Source organism: Pipistrellus kuhlii, unplaced genomic scaffold, assembly GCF_014108245.1.
Source record: "Pipistrellus kuhlii isolate mPipKuh1 unplaced genomic scaffold, mPipKuh1.p scaffold_m20_p_28, whole genome shotgun sequence".
Taxonomy (NCBI): domain Eukaryota; kingdom Metazoa; phylum Chordata; class Mammalia; order Chiroptera; family Vespertilionidae; genus Pipistrellus; species Pipistrellus kuhlii.
Genome location: NW_023425527.1, coordinates 7,128,006 through 7,144,391, shown reverse-complemented (window position 1 = coordinate 7,144,391; position 16,386 = coordinate 7,128,006). Strand labels below are relative to the sequence as shown.

The following is a 16,386-nucleotide window of genomic DNA, read 5'->3' as shown; positions in this document are numbered from 1 at the left end:
GGAGCCTGCTGGATTCCCCTTTGCTGCCATGCGATGTACTGAAGCAGAAAGTGGGGGAGGAAAAAGAGGGGTAGGGTCTGGGAGAGCCAGCAGGAAACCTGGAAAACCACCCATAGCCCTCTACCCGACCCAAGGGGAGCTGACATGCCTCAGGCTCGGGACACGATCCCCAGAGAGGAATGGGCAAGACGGGTCAGAACAGAGACCGGGGTTAAAACAGAAGAGGACTTCCTGTTTGAGGGAGGGAAGTCAGGTTGGGGGCGCGGGGAGGGTTAGTAATTGATGATATGGACCATGTGGGGGTCTGAGGATCATGAGTAACCTCCCACTTAGGATGCATCCGGCCCAGAATCAGACTGCCTGGGCTGGGATCTGGGGGCTCAGGCACACGCTGCCCCTGAGACCTTACACAAGTTACTTAACACCCCACCCCCAGAAAGGCCTCAGGTTCCTCCTCCAGAAAGCAGGGATAATAATAGAACCTCCCCGATAAAACAGACAAAATGCTCCGTGCGTGCCTGGCCCACGCGTGCTATGGCGGCATGAGTAAGGGTCCATGACTCGCGCCCACAGTAGGCTTTCAGGACCCACACCCTGAAATGTACGCTTAAAATGTCAAATATAAAAAGCTTAAGTAAGGTCAGCCTGATGCTCTCTCTTGGACAGATACTGGGCGCCACCTGGGAGGGCACAGCCCAGGGCCAATTAAAACAATTATTGCTTGTCTCGTTTTTTCGTTTTTTCATATTTTATTGATTTTTTACAGAGAGGAAGGGAGAGAGACAGAGAGCTAGAAACGTCGATGAGAGAGAAACATCGACCAGCTGCCTCTTGCACACCCCCCACCGGGGATGCGCCCGCAACCAAGGTACATGCCCTTGACCGGAACCGAACCCGGGACCTTTTAGTCCGCAGACCAACGCTCTACCACTGAGCCAAACCGGTTTCGGCGCTTGTCTCGTTTTTTATTCTTATATTTCCAGTAGGACATGATCTCACTCATCTAGGGGAGATGGTGAACAACATAGACTGATGAACAAGAACAGACCCGGAGATAAGGAGCCATGGGTCAGACTGTTGGACCTCAGAGGGAGGGTGAGGATAAAAGGGAGAGATCAACCAAAGGACTTATGTGCACACGTATGAGCCTAACCAGTGGTTGAGGACAATAGGGAGTGTGGGGGCATGAGTGGGGAGGGATTGGAATGGGGGGTTGAGGACAAATATGTGGTACCTTAATCAATAAAGAAATTAATAATAAAAAAAATAAAAATAAATAAGAAGAAGGGGGGATGGACTCCAGTAGATGGAAATGGACGCACCGGCTTGGCTGAGATCAAGTGACCCCTGGACCCAGTGAGAACTGCCGAGAGGTTGACCAGACTCCGCTGGCCTCATACTGGTGACTTCCGGCTTCCCCCAGCGGCAAGCACCACCTCCAAAGCCTGTACAGAAGCCCTGCCCTCGGAGCCACTTCCGGTCCTCCTACCCCGCAAAGGGTCGTGACGCGAATGCGCACTCCTTTATCTTCCATCTGTGTGTATCTCCCTACGTTTCTCTAAACAGCACAGTCACAGTACTAACAAGCAGTTAATGATCACTGTAATTTAAATGTCAAATGTCTAGGAAACCCCCTATGTCCAAAGAGGAGTTCTTGATTTATTTTTGTACCAGGGGCTCCTTTGGCAGTGCGGGGAGGTCCGTATCTCTGAGAATAATGCTTTTAAGTGTGTAGAACAAAACACTGAGGATCATAAAAGGAAACCGATGACATGTAAATACACGTCTCAAAACATTACATAAGGTAGCGACAGGGCACTAGAAGCTTCTTTATGAAAGCGGCGGGCCTCCCGGTGAGCATAGCGCTGAGGTTGTGCTATGCCAGGCGGCTCCACCACTGTAACGTGATATGGAAACAGCTGTGATTTCCACTGGTGACCGAGTCACACAGATCTGCTTGGACAACTGGGCCTTGTCGCCTCCATCCAAATGGAACAAACACACTGAAAATGAAGGTAGTAACTTTCCACCCCACATTCATGAACCCCCAGAATTCTCCCCACAGACTCCTTGTGCTGGAGGGATGCGAGGCGTGAGAAGAGACCCATCACGACAACAAAACCATCGCTTCTGCAGCGGCCTTTCTGAGATCTCCCCCAGAAACCTGTTTGGTCCCAAGCTCACAACCTGCTAGACTCAGGGGCCCTGGCCTGCTCGCACGGCCCTGACCTCTGCTAAATCCGGCTGCCTTCAGTGGGCTCAGTGGCAAGTGAGGACGCTTGCTAGAGAGGGAACACGGAGTCGGAACAGAAATAATCTCACTCAGCTGCACGGTTTCTATGTTGAGTGAAACCTAGACAGAGGCAAACCCAGGGCTGCTCTCCGTGCCTGCACTCTGGGCCCCTGCGTACCCAGAGCAGACATTACTAATCAGACGTTCTCCGCCGAGGCTGGCAACTCCCAGGTTGCCACACAAGAAGTTTATCTGGTGTCCCATTGTGGGTCCCAAGCCCCTGGATCATCTTCAGAGCATGGAGCTCAGAAGTGTGAAGACACAGATGCCTCTTGCATCCTGAAGAACTATGCTGAGGTGCTCATGCCACATACCCAGCCTCACCCCGTTCTGGTCCATCCCTCCCCAGTGTGACCAGAGGCCCCAACCTTCTCTTCTTCTAGGCTCATCTCCGCTCCACCCCTGGCCCACCCAGCCCTCCAAGCACACACTCGCCTAGAAAATACTATTTCTCACACTGGGCCTCTGCTCCAGCTGTCTGCTCTGGCCAGAAGTCCCTCCCTCCGCCAGCCACAGTGTCCTTGGCCCCGGCAAGACTTCCCCGGGCCTGATTAGAGTTCCTGTCTCCCCTCCCAGCGGGCTGTCTGCGTCGCCATGGCAGCCCCTGTCACAGCCGGTCTCAGAATAGAGCTTCTGAACAGACAAGAGCTCCCAGGGCAGCGGACACAGAACAGGCTTGAATCCGAGTTCAAATCCAGGTTCTGCCGTTTGCCAGTTGTGTGACCTCATTCATGTTTCTGAGCTTGGTTCTCTCACCTGCACAACAGGAATGATAATACCCAGCTCATTCCTGGTCCCCTGGGAGGACTGAACTATAGTATGGGAACCCGCCAATGACTAGGCTAGTGGATCACCCTATTATTATACATCAGGGCAGGGGCGGTGTCTACCTCCCTCTGACTGTCCCCACATGCCTCTTACTGCACGTGGCACGCAGCATGTGCTCGGAAGTCATCAGCAAGGAAGGAGCCAAGGGAACACGTTAAAATGTTTTTCACAGCCAGACCTTCCCTCCACTCCAAACTGCTCTCAAACCACAGCTTCAAAGAGCTGACTAAAGACAGGGCAACACATCAAATAAGTCAAATTCTTTTCCACATTAACCCGAGAGGCCGGGCTGCTGGCACAAGCTGCAGCAGCCGTGAAGGCCATCGCCACGCATGAGCGTTTCCAGGGCCGTGACCCTGGGAGCTGATTAATAGCATCCATTCAGCACAAGCCTTGGGCCGTCACAGGTCAACATCATGACCCGCCAAGCTGGCCTCGGCAGTGAGCCGGCGTTTGGGGCTCTCTCTAGTTCAGCCGCCCCCGCCCTGTCAGCCACCAGGCCCTCTGCCAAAAGGTTCTCTAGGCGCAGCTTAGACATCCATCCCTCCAGGAAGCCTTCCCCCAGCCCTCCAGCCCTACTTCTTAGCCCCCTGCCTGCTCCTCCATCAGATCACAAATCGAAGTTCTTACATATTCCTTTTGTCTGCTTCCTTCTTTCGACTGGAAACTCCATGAGGCCAGGTGCCTGGTCTGTGGTTTTTGTTTGTTTGTTTGTTTTGTGTGGTTTTGTGTGTGTGTTGAATTATTTTTTAAAATATATTTTTATTTATTTTAGAGACAGAGGGAGAGGAAGAGAGAGAGAGAGAAACATGAATGATGAGAGAGAATCATTGATTGGCTGCCTCCTGCACGCCCCCTACTGGGGATCAAGCCTGCAATCTGGACCTGTGCCCTTGATAGGAATCGAACCCGGGACCCCTCAGTCCGCAGGCCAACACTCTATCCACTGAGCCAAACCAGCTAGGGCTTGCTCAGCGCCAGATCCCCAGGACCCAGCACAGCACCTGGCCCACGGTTGGCTATTGTAAAACCTTTGTTGAATAAATAAATGAACACATCATACGTTTTTGTAGCCCCAGCAGGAACGTAGCATCTGCCAAAATGACATCGGAAAACAAATGCTAATGGGGCGAGTGAGGACTGAGAGGCTCCAATGCCAGGGCCAGTTCCCCAGAAGAGGAGTGAGCGGCTGCTTCGTTGAGAGGCCGTGAGCGATCCCTGCTGGACGGCCCAAAGCAGGCCTGGGGGTGGGACTGTGCAGAACTCACCGCTCCCCGTGAACAGCCCACAAGCCGGGCGGGCACAGTCTGGGGGCCCGTGGCCAGCAGGCCTGGTGCCTGTTGGCTGCCACCTCCCAGAGCTCCCAGGGAAGCAATGACACCTGCAGACCTGGATTCTGCTGACGGAGCAAAGCTGTTCTCATTCACAGCGGGTGGGGGTCCCGGCGGCGCAGCAGCTCACACCTGAGCAAAATAGGGCTGCTCTCACTTTGGGGAAAGTTGGTCCGAGTCACAGTAGCTCCCAGGGGCTACTTTCCCAGAGAAACTACGGTGGGGCCTGCCAGCCCAGCCCAGGGGCCTGCCAGGGGACCTTTCATGAGGAGAGTCATTTTCTCTTAACCACAAAACCACCACATACAAAGTTTCCGAAAGAGAAAAGCACCTGGGGTTTCAGCGATGGGGCCGATGGGGCCGCTGGCAGCAGGAGGGAGAGAGTCATTAGCACCCTGGCCCGAGGGGAGGAGCCTGGGCTAGAACCCAAGTCTCACCCCTGCCCTGCCCTGACACTCCGCCTGGTTTACAGAAAGAGCAGAGGGGCATCAAGTCAGCCCACAAACAAGTGGGGGCTATTACCCATACACAGTACACACCAAGCGCTAAGTGTCCTAGGCCCGTGGTCGGCAAACTGCGGCTTTTGAACCACATGCAGCTCTTTGGCCCCTTGACTGTGGCTCTTCCACAAAATACCACAGCCTGGGTGAGTCTATGTTGAAGAAGTGGCGTTAGAAGAAGTTTAAGTTGAAAAAATTTGGCTCTCCAAAGAAATTTCAATCGTTGTACTGTTGATATTTGGCTCTGTTGACTAATGAGTTAGCCTATTACTGTCCTAGGCTTAATGATCTAGCCTCTGGTCCCAGCTCTGACATTTACATCAAGGATCTTGGGGGAAATCCCTCTTAGCTCAGCTTCTAATCTCACCACCTATAAAAAGGGTATCATGTTATGGAAGTTGGGGTCAAAGTAACTAATATAAAAGTGTTTGAAACAAGAAAAAAATACATTCAGGCCCTGGCCAGTTTGGTGAATAGAGCGTCAGCCTGCAGACTGAAGGATCCCAGGTTCAATCTAGTCAAAGCCATGTACCTCAGTTGCGGGCACATCCCCGGTAGGGGGTGTGCAGGAGGCTGCTGATTGATGCTTCTCTCTCATCGATGTTTCTAACTCTCTTTCCCTCTCCCTTCCTCTCTGTAAAAAATCAATAACATATTTTTTTATAAAAAAAGAGAGAGAGAGGGAAAAAATACATTCAGGCCCAACTACGTTCTACTGGTTATGCCAACAAGTCCAAGAGGAAGCATAGATCTGTGAAAAACCGGCTCTTGAGACAGACAAACCTGGCATCAAAGCCCTTCTCCACCACACTCCCCAGCAGGACACTGAACCTCAGCTTCAGTTTCCCCACCTGTAAAATGGGTTCGATCTGTTTCAAAGGGCCGTTGTGGAAATCTACAGAAGATAATATGGACGGAAGGTGTTCACCCATTCAGTGGCAGCTGCAGTGGGTGGCATCCTCACCAAGCTCGGTCTTCAGGTTCCTTATACCCTTCCTGGCCAACAGGGAAGCTGTGGGGGGGATCACACTCCTTTTAGAGACAGAGCTAACGAAACCCGGAGGCTGGGGTGGCCGTTAGGACAAAGCTGGTAGAACTCACGGATTAAGTACCGTATTTTTCGGACCATAAGACGCACTTTTTCCCCCCCAGAAGTGGGGGGGAAAAGTCCCTGCGTCTTATGGTCCAAATATAGCCTACACATATACTTTAAAAAAAAAAGTTTTTTTACTTGCCCAGCTCTGTGTGGTCTCTGTGTGCTTGCCCAGCTCTAAAATGGTTCTAAATGCTGCTGTTTACTTTACAGGGTTGATTACATGTGTTTATGACTGTGATGTTGGGTTTTAATGCACATAAAATATTTTAGGACACTATTTGTTTCAGAATCTTTTTTTCTTCATTTCCCTTCTCTAAAAACTGGTGCGTCTTATGGTCCGGAGCGTCTTATGGTCCGAAAAATACGGTATGTTTATTTTTATTTTTTAAATATTGCTTTATCCTTTTTACTTATTTATTTTTTAAATATATTTTATTGATTTTTCACAGAGAGGAAGAGAGAGGGATAGAGAGTTAGAAACATCGATGAGAGAGAGTCATCGATCAGCTGCCTCTTGCACACCCCCTACTGGGGATGTGCCCACAACCAAGGCACATGCCTTGATCTGAATCGAACCTGGGACCTTTCAGTCCGCAGGCCCCAGGCCAACGCTCTATCCACTGAGCCAAACCGGTTTCGGCTACCTCGTTACTCTTCCCATACGTGGGGCCTAAGCCCGCCTCCCTGTCGCCAGGGCCCGCAGATCCCAGGTTCACTCTTCAGAGCACATCATGGTTGTCACAGGGACCCGCGAGCCAGGCCGATCAGGGGCACACGGCTCCTCTGCAGCCACGGAACAGAGACCCCTCGCAGACAGCCAGGGTGCTGCAGGGGTAACTGCCCTGCTCCCCAAACCCTGGCTGAAATGGTCCTCCTGGCAGAAACCTCTTGCACAGGCTTCCCGGGGCGGCTGGACAGCGGCCAGCCATTGTGCTGGGCTGGCCAGGCAGCGCAGTGGTAATAACCAGACAAACATCCCACCTGGTGCACAGGTGTGCCCGCGCCTCCTGTTTACCGTCAGCACCTGTTCGGACTGGTCGGGGGCCATGCCTACGGTGAGTGAACTGTTCCATCACCACCCGCAGTGGGAAACCCGGGTGTGGTCCCACCCCGGGTGCTATCTCTTACCAGCTGAGTGGCAGTGACCAGTTTGCTTTAACTTAGCTTACTCATCTGTGAAGGGAAGAAAATAAAATTCCCTGCGGGACTCACGTATGAAACACCCATAATACGTGAGGCGCTCACTGAATTGGATGCGTTCGTATGGGCCCCGCTCAGCCCGCCAGCACGACCTTGCTGAGCAGGAGAGGAAAGCCTTGCAGCCTGGGATCTTTGGACTGTGTCTTATCCAGGCTTCTGCACCTTTGCAGAAAGCACGTCTCTCTGAGCAACTGACTGCAAACAAAGCCCACTGCACCCTAAAACGTCAGTGCCCGAGACAAGGAGGTCCTTCCTGTGGGTGACCCCCAAACCCATGGTCCAGGCTACGGAAGTGGCCAGACTCCATGACGTGTGTGTCACCTTAACCCTGACTCGGGTGTGGGCTGCTGCAGAATGTTACTCTTCTCCGTATCCGGGTCTTCAGGTCTCAAGCAGGCAGGCAGTTTGGTCCATGGGGCAGATGTGGCAGATGCTGAAGTACAGAGGGACAGATGAACGCCAGGTACAGGCAGAGGATTCTCGTGTACAACACGGGCTCTCTCAATCATGGGACTCTACGGCCATACTCTACGGCCAACCCTCGTAGTGACGATGAATCTCTTCCACTTACGCAGCACCTCGTCGCCTCTTTCCTTGGATTCCCAATGAAAACTTCAGGAGGTAGACATTGTACTAGATCCCTGACAGCCCAAGATTGACGTCCTCGCCTTCACACAACCCCAAAGCTGTCACCAAGAGTGTCATTCTTCCCACAAAACACCGTTACTTACACCCAAAAGCATCACAGATCCTTCTAGATTCTTGACGCGAAGGGCCGTGCACTCAACACCAAGGGGAGGGAAGCAGAGCTATGGCAAGATGTGAGTGCTGGCGGGGCAGCCTGCTTGGGCTGAGAGGCACGCACCCACCCCGCCCACAGGAATACGTGATTCTGAGTCCAGCCTCAGCACAGGGACAAGCGTGGCTCGTCTCTCAGGATCACTCACAAATAGGCAAACCACGTGGGCTGAACCCATGAGACTTACAGCTGTGTTTTATCATCTCATCTTACGAGTGAGAAAACCGAGGCACTAAGAGCTTTGTACGTTTCTCCAATCGTGAAGGAGCTCGGTACTCAATGCTCTGTCTCAGCCATACCTTCTCCCCAAACGACTCCTGCTATTCACCCCCTAAGCTCCTCTAAGCTGCCCTGACCGGCACAAGCAGGATGGCAGGGGGCAGGACCTACCTCTCTTGTAACCTGACATGCACATGCAGCAATGCCCAGGCTGTGCCAGGCAGTGAGTCCTCTGAAGAAAGGCTGCAGGCTGCCCCCTACACTCTCCGAGCGTGTCCATTCACAGTGTGCCACTGCCGCTGGGCCTGGCTGCTATATAACCTACCCTCTGGACTATACCCGATCCCTGGCTCCAAACTAGCTCTAAATTCATTAAAACTAGCCACCATCCTGCCTGGTACCTGGGGCTGCCACATCCAAGGAGATCCCAGCATGCATGCAGAATGAGGTGAGGCACCTACACGGCCACTCTCACTCCCATCTCCTCCCCCCTCCCTCGGTTTACTCGGTCCTCCAGCCTCCAGGTCACCAACACCTATGGGACCCTGACTCCCTCCTCCCAGGTGGGCAGCACTGAGCTCTTAGAGCATTCTCCACAGCAGTCTTTGCTGGTGCCAGGTCCCCCATCCCAAACGTAGGAAGTCGCCAAAGCTCTCATGACTTACTCCAGCCTTCCTCAATGTCCCTGAAGCTCAGGCCTCGGGGCTGGTCCCCTTACTTCTTCCTCCTCTGCAAAGCTGGAGAATGCTTCAGGGAACTTCCCACGAGCCCAGGTAGCTAAGCAGTCTGGTCTGGCTGCCGTGGCCCACGTATTGCAAAATGATATCTGAGAATGCAAGGTCGTGATGCAACTAACAGTGCTACAGGGGTCCTCAAACTTTTTAAAGTGGGGGCCAGATCACGGTCCCTCAGAGAGCTGGAGGGCCGGACTATATGAACTACTAATTCCTACTGTAACACCTCGGCTGCGCTCACTGCCCAAAAAACCTGGCGGGCCGGATCAGACTCCTCTGCGGGCCGCATGTGGCCCGCAGGCCGTAGTTTGAAGACACCTGCTACACACAGACAGGAACCCAGCCCGCCCCTCCGCCCCGAGCACTGCCAAGCCCTGCAGGAACCCGGAGGGTACCATGTGGGGCTTTTGTTGGAGGGAAAGGGGCAGAGCAAGCAAGAGCACCGGGGAAGGCGGGGCACAGAGAGAAGAAAGTGACCTCAATCCCCAAGCCGGGCCTTTCGCAGCCAACCATCCTTCGCCCGCCTGTCTCAGTCCCGCACCCAGGTTTTGCTGGGGAATGGGCCAGACGCGTGCATTTGTGCAGAGACGACCTCCCCGCCAAGCCTCCATCGGCAGCCCTGCCCTGACGTCAAAGCCGGAGTCGGGAAACCAAACACAAACAAACAAGCCTGCCCTGGACCACAAGTGGAGCCGTGCCCAAGGAGACTGGGGTGAGAGGGCCACAGCTGGGAGCTCGGCTCCCCGCCATCCCCAGCTCCACGGAGGCTGCGGACACCAGGCTGCCGGTGAGAGGCTCAAACCCAGGTGGAGACGAAACTGGATCAGTCTTTGGTCTGGCGGGGGGTGTGGGCACCCACCGGGGCCAGCACAGCTACGGGTGCAGGAGACCTTGCCCCACAGCCCTGCGGCGTGAGTTAACATCCTCCCTGCAATCAGCACCCTCCTTAGTTGCCACCACCCGTTCGAATGGCTCCAACACTGAGTGTGAGAGGGCAGAGCAGGGAGGCTGGCGTGGCTTACAAGCACGTACGAAGCTTCTGGGACAGACGGAGCGTGAGCCGGGCCAGGGTGGACAGCCAAGGCCCCACGTTTTCCCCGGCGACACCTGTATCCCATCCCGGGCTCCGCTGAGGTCATGAGGCTGCACAGGAAAGGCTCTGAGCGGAAGGCATTTCCTGGGCTGGAATATCCTCAGACGGCTCCCACTTGTGAACCCGGGCTGAGTGGAGTCGACGTGCTCCCTGGAGAGTCGGTGGATGACCGGGGGCTCAGGGCCACCCGTCCAGGTCTGCTTCTTGCCTCCCGGGTCCATAAAAGCCCCTGAGACCCCCAAGGAGATTTTTTCAGAGCTAGCGGTGCTCAGGGCTGCGGGAACAAAGTGCACTAAATCAGGAGGTAGCCAGACACGGCTCTCCCCTCTCTGCCCTGGGCTTGAGTGCCTGTAGGAAGGACGGGAAGGAGGACCTCTCTCCGTGATCCATTTGGTCCGCAAGAGATCGGTGAACTCTTCCGGCTGCCGGGCACCGTGGGAGGCCCAGCAGCGTGGTCACAAGCAACCCGGTGCGTCAGCTTGAGGAACTCACACAAGTGGGGGTGAGAGGTGTGCCCGCAGACAGACCTGACTAGAGGACTACGGGGGGCAAAGAAGGGGAGCAGGGACGGCCACGCTCCGAGCCCCACTGGCAGCCTCCGTGCTCAGTGCTCCTGGTGGGGAGGCTGAGGGAAGCGCAGGTGTCAGGAGCCACGTGGGTGGTGTCACCCCCAAATCAGATCCTTCATTGGACAGAGCCTTTGTGCCAGTTCAACACTCCACCTGCCCGCCTTAATTTCTCCGGGCCCACGGAGCACAGCTTAGCCCTCAACCCCACAATGGCAAGCGGCAGTCCGGGAGAATTCCTGACACTGCTCACCGGAAGGGCCCTGGATAAGCGGAGAACTAGGGGGAAAATAGGCAGAGCCACGCCTAACGGCAGAGGCAGACTCCTGCCGATGGACCCCCTCCCTGACCCGTCCTAAGACCCGGCCCCCTGGAAGCCGCTGGAAGGAGGGGCGGGGAAGGTGAGATATTCAGGCTCTGATTGGAAAGCACCTGATACGAACAGGAGATCCTGCCAACGCTGGGGACACAGGCCTTCCTTTCCAGGAACATAACTGTTTGCCTAGCAACTCGGCCCATCACAGTAAAGAAAAAAGGGCTGTGCAGAGAGCAAGGGGTGAAGGGCAAGGGGCAAGGGGAGCACCTCGGATACCAGGAGTCCATCAGTGCAATGGCAAACTCCCCTGGGATGCTAGGTGCTGGGTTAGGCGCCGTCATTATCGACCCGGTATCTGTTCCTGACCCCTGCTCACTTGCACTGGCTTTGTCTGAGGCACCACTGTGGCCGGAGATGAACTGGTCTGAGTCAGTGGCTCTCAGGCCTGGGATGGGGTCCAGCATGGCTCCTGCCATGTGCAGGCCCCGCTCCCACCATCCCTTGGAGCTCGCTACGGGTGACAGTTCCGGTCACTGAGGCGCAGGGATGTGTCCGCTGGAACTGCTGGGAAAGCGCTGGCTCTCCTCACAAGCGCGGCAGTTTCCGGAAGCCTGCAGCCCGCAGCCCCCTCCCGCACCGAAGGTCGGCACTGCCAGGAGCTGCCCGGAGAGAACCGCAGAGAGGCCGGCACTGCTCTGCCGCGGACCAACACGGAGCCGCTCCGCTCCAAACACCTCGCCGTAGGAGAAACAGGATGGCCCAGGTGTTGAAATCACTTTTTCTGTTCCCTGCAACCGAGAACGGCCCTGTCTGCTAACATTTACTAAGCCCTCTGCATCTCAAACTTTCTAAGCCTTCCTGTTGGCCTCCGAAGAACCTCTGAAGAGAGAGAGAGAAAGGCTCTTCCTGGGACCACGTGGCTTCCCCCGGCCATCCTCCAAAAGTCCTTCCGAACTGCTAAGAGCAGCTATGTTTTTGGTTGGTTGTTTTGTCAATCTTTTACCCGAGAAAATATAATATTTTTAAATATATGTTTTTGTTGCTTTCAGAGAGGAATGGAGAGGGAGAGATAGAAACATCAATGATGAGAGAGTCATTGATCGTCTGTCTCCTGCAGGCCCCTGCCAGGGACTGAGCCTGCAACCCAGGTATGTGCCCCGACAGGGAATTGAACCGTGACCTCCTGGCTCATAGGCTGACGCTCAACCACTGAGCCACACCGGCCCAGCAAGGATATTTTTTTTCTATTGATTTTTAGAGAGAGTGGAAGGAGGGGGAGAGACAGAGAGAAACATCAAGGTGAGAGACACATCGATTGGTTGCCTTCCACATGCACCCCGACCAATGCCAGGGATAGAGCCTTCAACTGAGGTCCGTGCTCTTGACAGGAATTGAATCCACAACCCTTCAGACCACGGGCCAATGCTCTAACCACTGAGCAATCAGCTAGGGCAGCTACATTGTTATGAAGTCCAATTTATCAATTTTTTTCTCTTTTTTGGTTTGTGCTTTTTATTTGCTTTCTAAGAGATCTTTGCCAAGCCCCATTCACAAAGACATCCTCCTATGCTCCAGTCACAGGCATCTTCAAACTACGGCCCTCGGGCCACATGCGGCCCGCAGAGGAGTCTGATCCGGCCCGCCAGGTTTTTTGGGCAGTGAGCGCAGCCGAGGTGTTACAGTAGGAATTAGTAGTTCATATAGTCCGGCCCTCCAGCTCTCTGAGGGACCGTGATCTGGCCCCCACTTTAAAAAGTTTGAGGACCCCTGCTAGACGTTCTCTAGTTTTACCTTCTTGTTTAGGTCTATGACCCACTTGGAAGTCATTTTTGTATTCCAGGGCTGTTCTCCTCCCTCCCCACCCCCCACCCCGAACTATATACCATTTCTGTTTTATAATTGGATATTCTTACGTGCCAGGCACTGCATCGTATGCGTATTGCCTCGTGGAGTGCTCTATTAGGTGATATTACTCTCTCCTTTTACAAATGAGGAAACTGAGGCTTAGAGACGCATACACCTGTGAAAGGAGCCTAGCGTTCTCTGATGCATGTGTAACACCTGGTACCTCCTTCACATCCACTGCACGGGCCTAACGTACAACTGGATGTTGAACCTGACCAGGGAGGGGGAGAGAAGCGGGATCCTTGTTGTTCTGACAACCTGCCAGTTGCAGTGAGTGCTGAGTGCTCGGGACACAGCCCCCCGCTGTGCCCCTACCCAGGGAGACTCAGGATGTCCCCATGTCCCCGTGCCCAGGAGTGCAGGCAGGGGCGGGGGGGGACGGGGAGGTGAAACAGGATGTGCAGCATCTTGCATTTCTAGAGGAAAAGACTGGGGAGAAGAGCCCCTGCTCTTGGCAGTGGCGGTGAGAGCTGCTCTTCCCCACGTGACAGCCACAGGGTCGCCTGAGGCAATGCTACATGTGGGGGCCACCACAGCGCTTAAGGGGGGCCACCGAGAGTCTCACACTCCTCCAACCTAAACTCTACTTCCTCTGCCTGTGAACCCGGCTGGACGGTGGCTGCTCTGGCCCACAGGATGGTGAGGATCCTCTGACGGGCAGGCCATGAGGAGAGGCCCTGAGCGTCCACGGAGAGGAGAGCAGGCCAGTGGACCCAGCCGCACAGCCGTCCCAGCAAGGTGTGGGGTGTGCAAGGGAGGCCTCCTGGGGCCTCCAGACCGGGACAGCTGACGCCGCATGGAGCATGCCACCTCGGTGCCTCAACAGAGGCTTGGATACTCGCTGTGAGGTCCCAAGGGAACCAGGTCTAACTATGGAGTGGGGCGGCCGAGACCCTAGGAAGGCATCAAAGAAGAGGTAATCCCTAAAATGAGTTCAATGGGCTGGGGTGAGGTGTGGGGTAAGGGGCTCCAGGTGGGGGACACAGCATGAGTAAAGATCAATCACAAAAGAATCCCCCTTTTTTTAAGGGTATAGCAAGGAGCTGGAAACTTGAGGATAAAGGGAAGATACGGAGAGCAGTCATTCTGGGGGCTGGGCCAGCTCATGCATTCTGGGGGCTGGAATGTTCTGGATGGCCACACTGAGGCATCTGCACTCCATCTTGCCGGAGTGGGGAGGGAAGCAAAGGAAGAGGCACGACCAGATCTGCATTTCTGAACCCTTGTCATTCTGGAAACCATGTGGAGGACAGATTGAAGTGGGTGTGGAGCATCCAGAGACAGGAAAATCAATTAAGAAGCCACCGCAAATTCAGCCAATGACGAGAACAAAAGGTAATTTAGCTGGTGGCAGCGTGGGTGGAGAGGAAGGAGCAGATTCTAGAGATGTTTTATTAGCATTTTTTACAGTAAAGACACGACTTCCCTGCGTGCCGGTCCAGGGAATTTCTGGCATGCTAGCACCCTGGAATGCAGGAAGCTGAAGAGCTGACTTTCTCCGGCAAATGAGCCAACATGCAGGGCAGACGCTGTCTGTCTTATTCGCTGAGACCCGGCACTTCGTGGCAGAGAGGGCCTGCTACCTGTCAGAAGCCCCTGGCTGGAGGTCCAACGTGGCAAAGGCACCGCAACCCACAGGCAGCTAGCTCCCAGCCCACACCTGAGCTCTGCCCCCTCCCTCCCCAGGCAGAGGGGGACCCTGCACCTGCCAAGAGCAAAAGCCACTGCTCTGAAGACAGCTTCATCTCCAACTCTTCCCAGCAGCCCCCAGAGGCGGGGCTGGAGAAAGGCGGCATTTGCCAGAGTGGCCAGGCCCAAGAGGAGCCTTCTCCAGCTAGCAGGGGGCTGCTGGTTCTGTCCAGCCCTCTCTAACCCATGTTTTTTGTTTTTGTTTTTTAAATATATTTTATTGATTTTTTTTTTAACAGAGAAAAAGGGAGAGAGATAGTTAGAAACATCAATGAGAGAGAAACATTGATCAGCTGCCTCCTGCACACCCCCTACTGGGGATATGCCCGCCACCAAGGTACATGTCCTTGACTGGAATCCGAACCTGGGACCTTTCAGTCCGCAGACCGCTCTATCCACTGAGCCAAACCGGTTTCCGCTCTAACCCATATGTACAGGAAACATGCTACTTCATAACAGGAGAGTGGGCCTGCCCAAGGTACAGTGTGTGTGTGTGTGTGTGTGTGTGTGTGCACATGTGTGTGTGTGAGAGAGTGAGAGAGAGAGAGAGAGAGGAGGGAGGGGGGAGAGAGGGAGGGAGGTCTCCCTATCTTAATCAGAAACATCCAAGTTCAAATCTCACCCTGACCTCCTACCAGCCAAGGAGCTGTGGGTAATGGACAGAAAGTCCCTGAGCCTTTATTTCCTCTGTTATAAGTGAGGGGGAAGACCAGACTCAAACAATCACGGTGACACAGAATGACATAATGCACGTCGTCCAGCAGCCGGCGTGCGAGGCGCCCTGCAACACTTTGCAGCCATCGCCCTTCTCCGCGGCCTGAGTCCTGGGAAAGGCGGGGCTTTGACAGCTGACAGGGAGAGTGTCAGAATGCAGGTGCCGGCTATTAATCTGTTGACTCGTCTGCAGGTGCCCCGTGGCACAGAACAACCAGTTTATAGAAATAAGTTTATAGAAACTCTGAGCAAGAGCTACCCTCCTCCACCCCCACCCCCAGGAGTGGACAGCATGTTTCTAAGTGACTGGGTTAAAACCCAGCATTCTTTTTTTATTATTATTATTAAATTACTATCTGTGTACATATTTTAATATTGCCCTCCCCCCTCCTATACATACCCTCCCTCCCCAGAGTTCTGTGTCCATTGGTTGTACTTATATGCATGTATAAAAGTCCTTCGGTTGATCTCTTATCTCCCCCAGATCTCCCTCCCCTCCCCGCTTTAATTTGACAGTCTGCTTGTTGCTTTACTGTCTTTATATCTGTCTTTTGGTTCATCAATTTATAATGTTCTTTAATATCCATAAATGAGTGAGGTCATGTGGTATTTCTCTTTCATTGACTGGCTTATTTCACTTAGCATGATGTTCTCTAATTCTATCCAGGTTGCTGCAAATGATGAGAATTCCTTCTTTTTTATGGCAGCATAGTATTCCATTGTGTAGATGTACCATAGTTTTTGGATCCAATCATCTGCTGACGGGCAACTAGGCTGTTTCCAGATTCTAGCTATTGTAGATTGTGCTGCTATGAACATAGGGGTGCATATATCCTTTCTGATTGGTGTTTCTAGTTTCTTGGGATATATTCCTAGGAGTGGGATTACTGGGTCAAATGGGAGTTCCATTTTTAGGTTTTTGAGGAAACTCCTTACTGTTCTCCACAGTGGTTGCACCAGTCTGCATTCCCACCAGCAGTGCACGAGGGTTCCTTTTTCTCCGCAACCTCTCTAACACTTGTCGTTTGTTGATTTGTTGATGTTGGCTACTCTGACAGAAAACCCAGCATTCTTGAAGCACTGAGTCCCACCGAGGGGGCCCC

General features: G+C 53.7%; 1 protein-coding gene across 12 annotated transcripts in view; it reads right to left on the bottom strand.

Annotated features, from left to right (window-relative positions):
- Positions 1-16,386, bottom strand: part of KSR1 (kinase suppressor of ras 1) — a 144,487-nt gene that overhangs the window by 58,893 nt on the left and 69,208 nt on the right. The gene's annotated exons all lie outside the window — the stretch shown is intronic.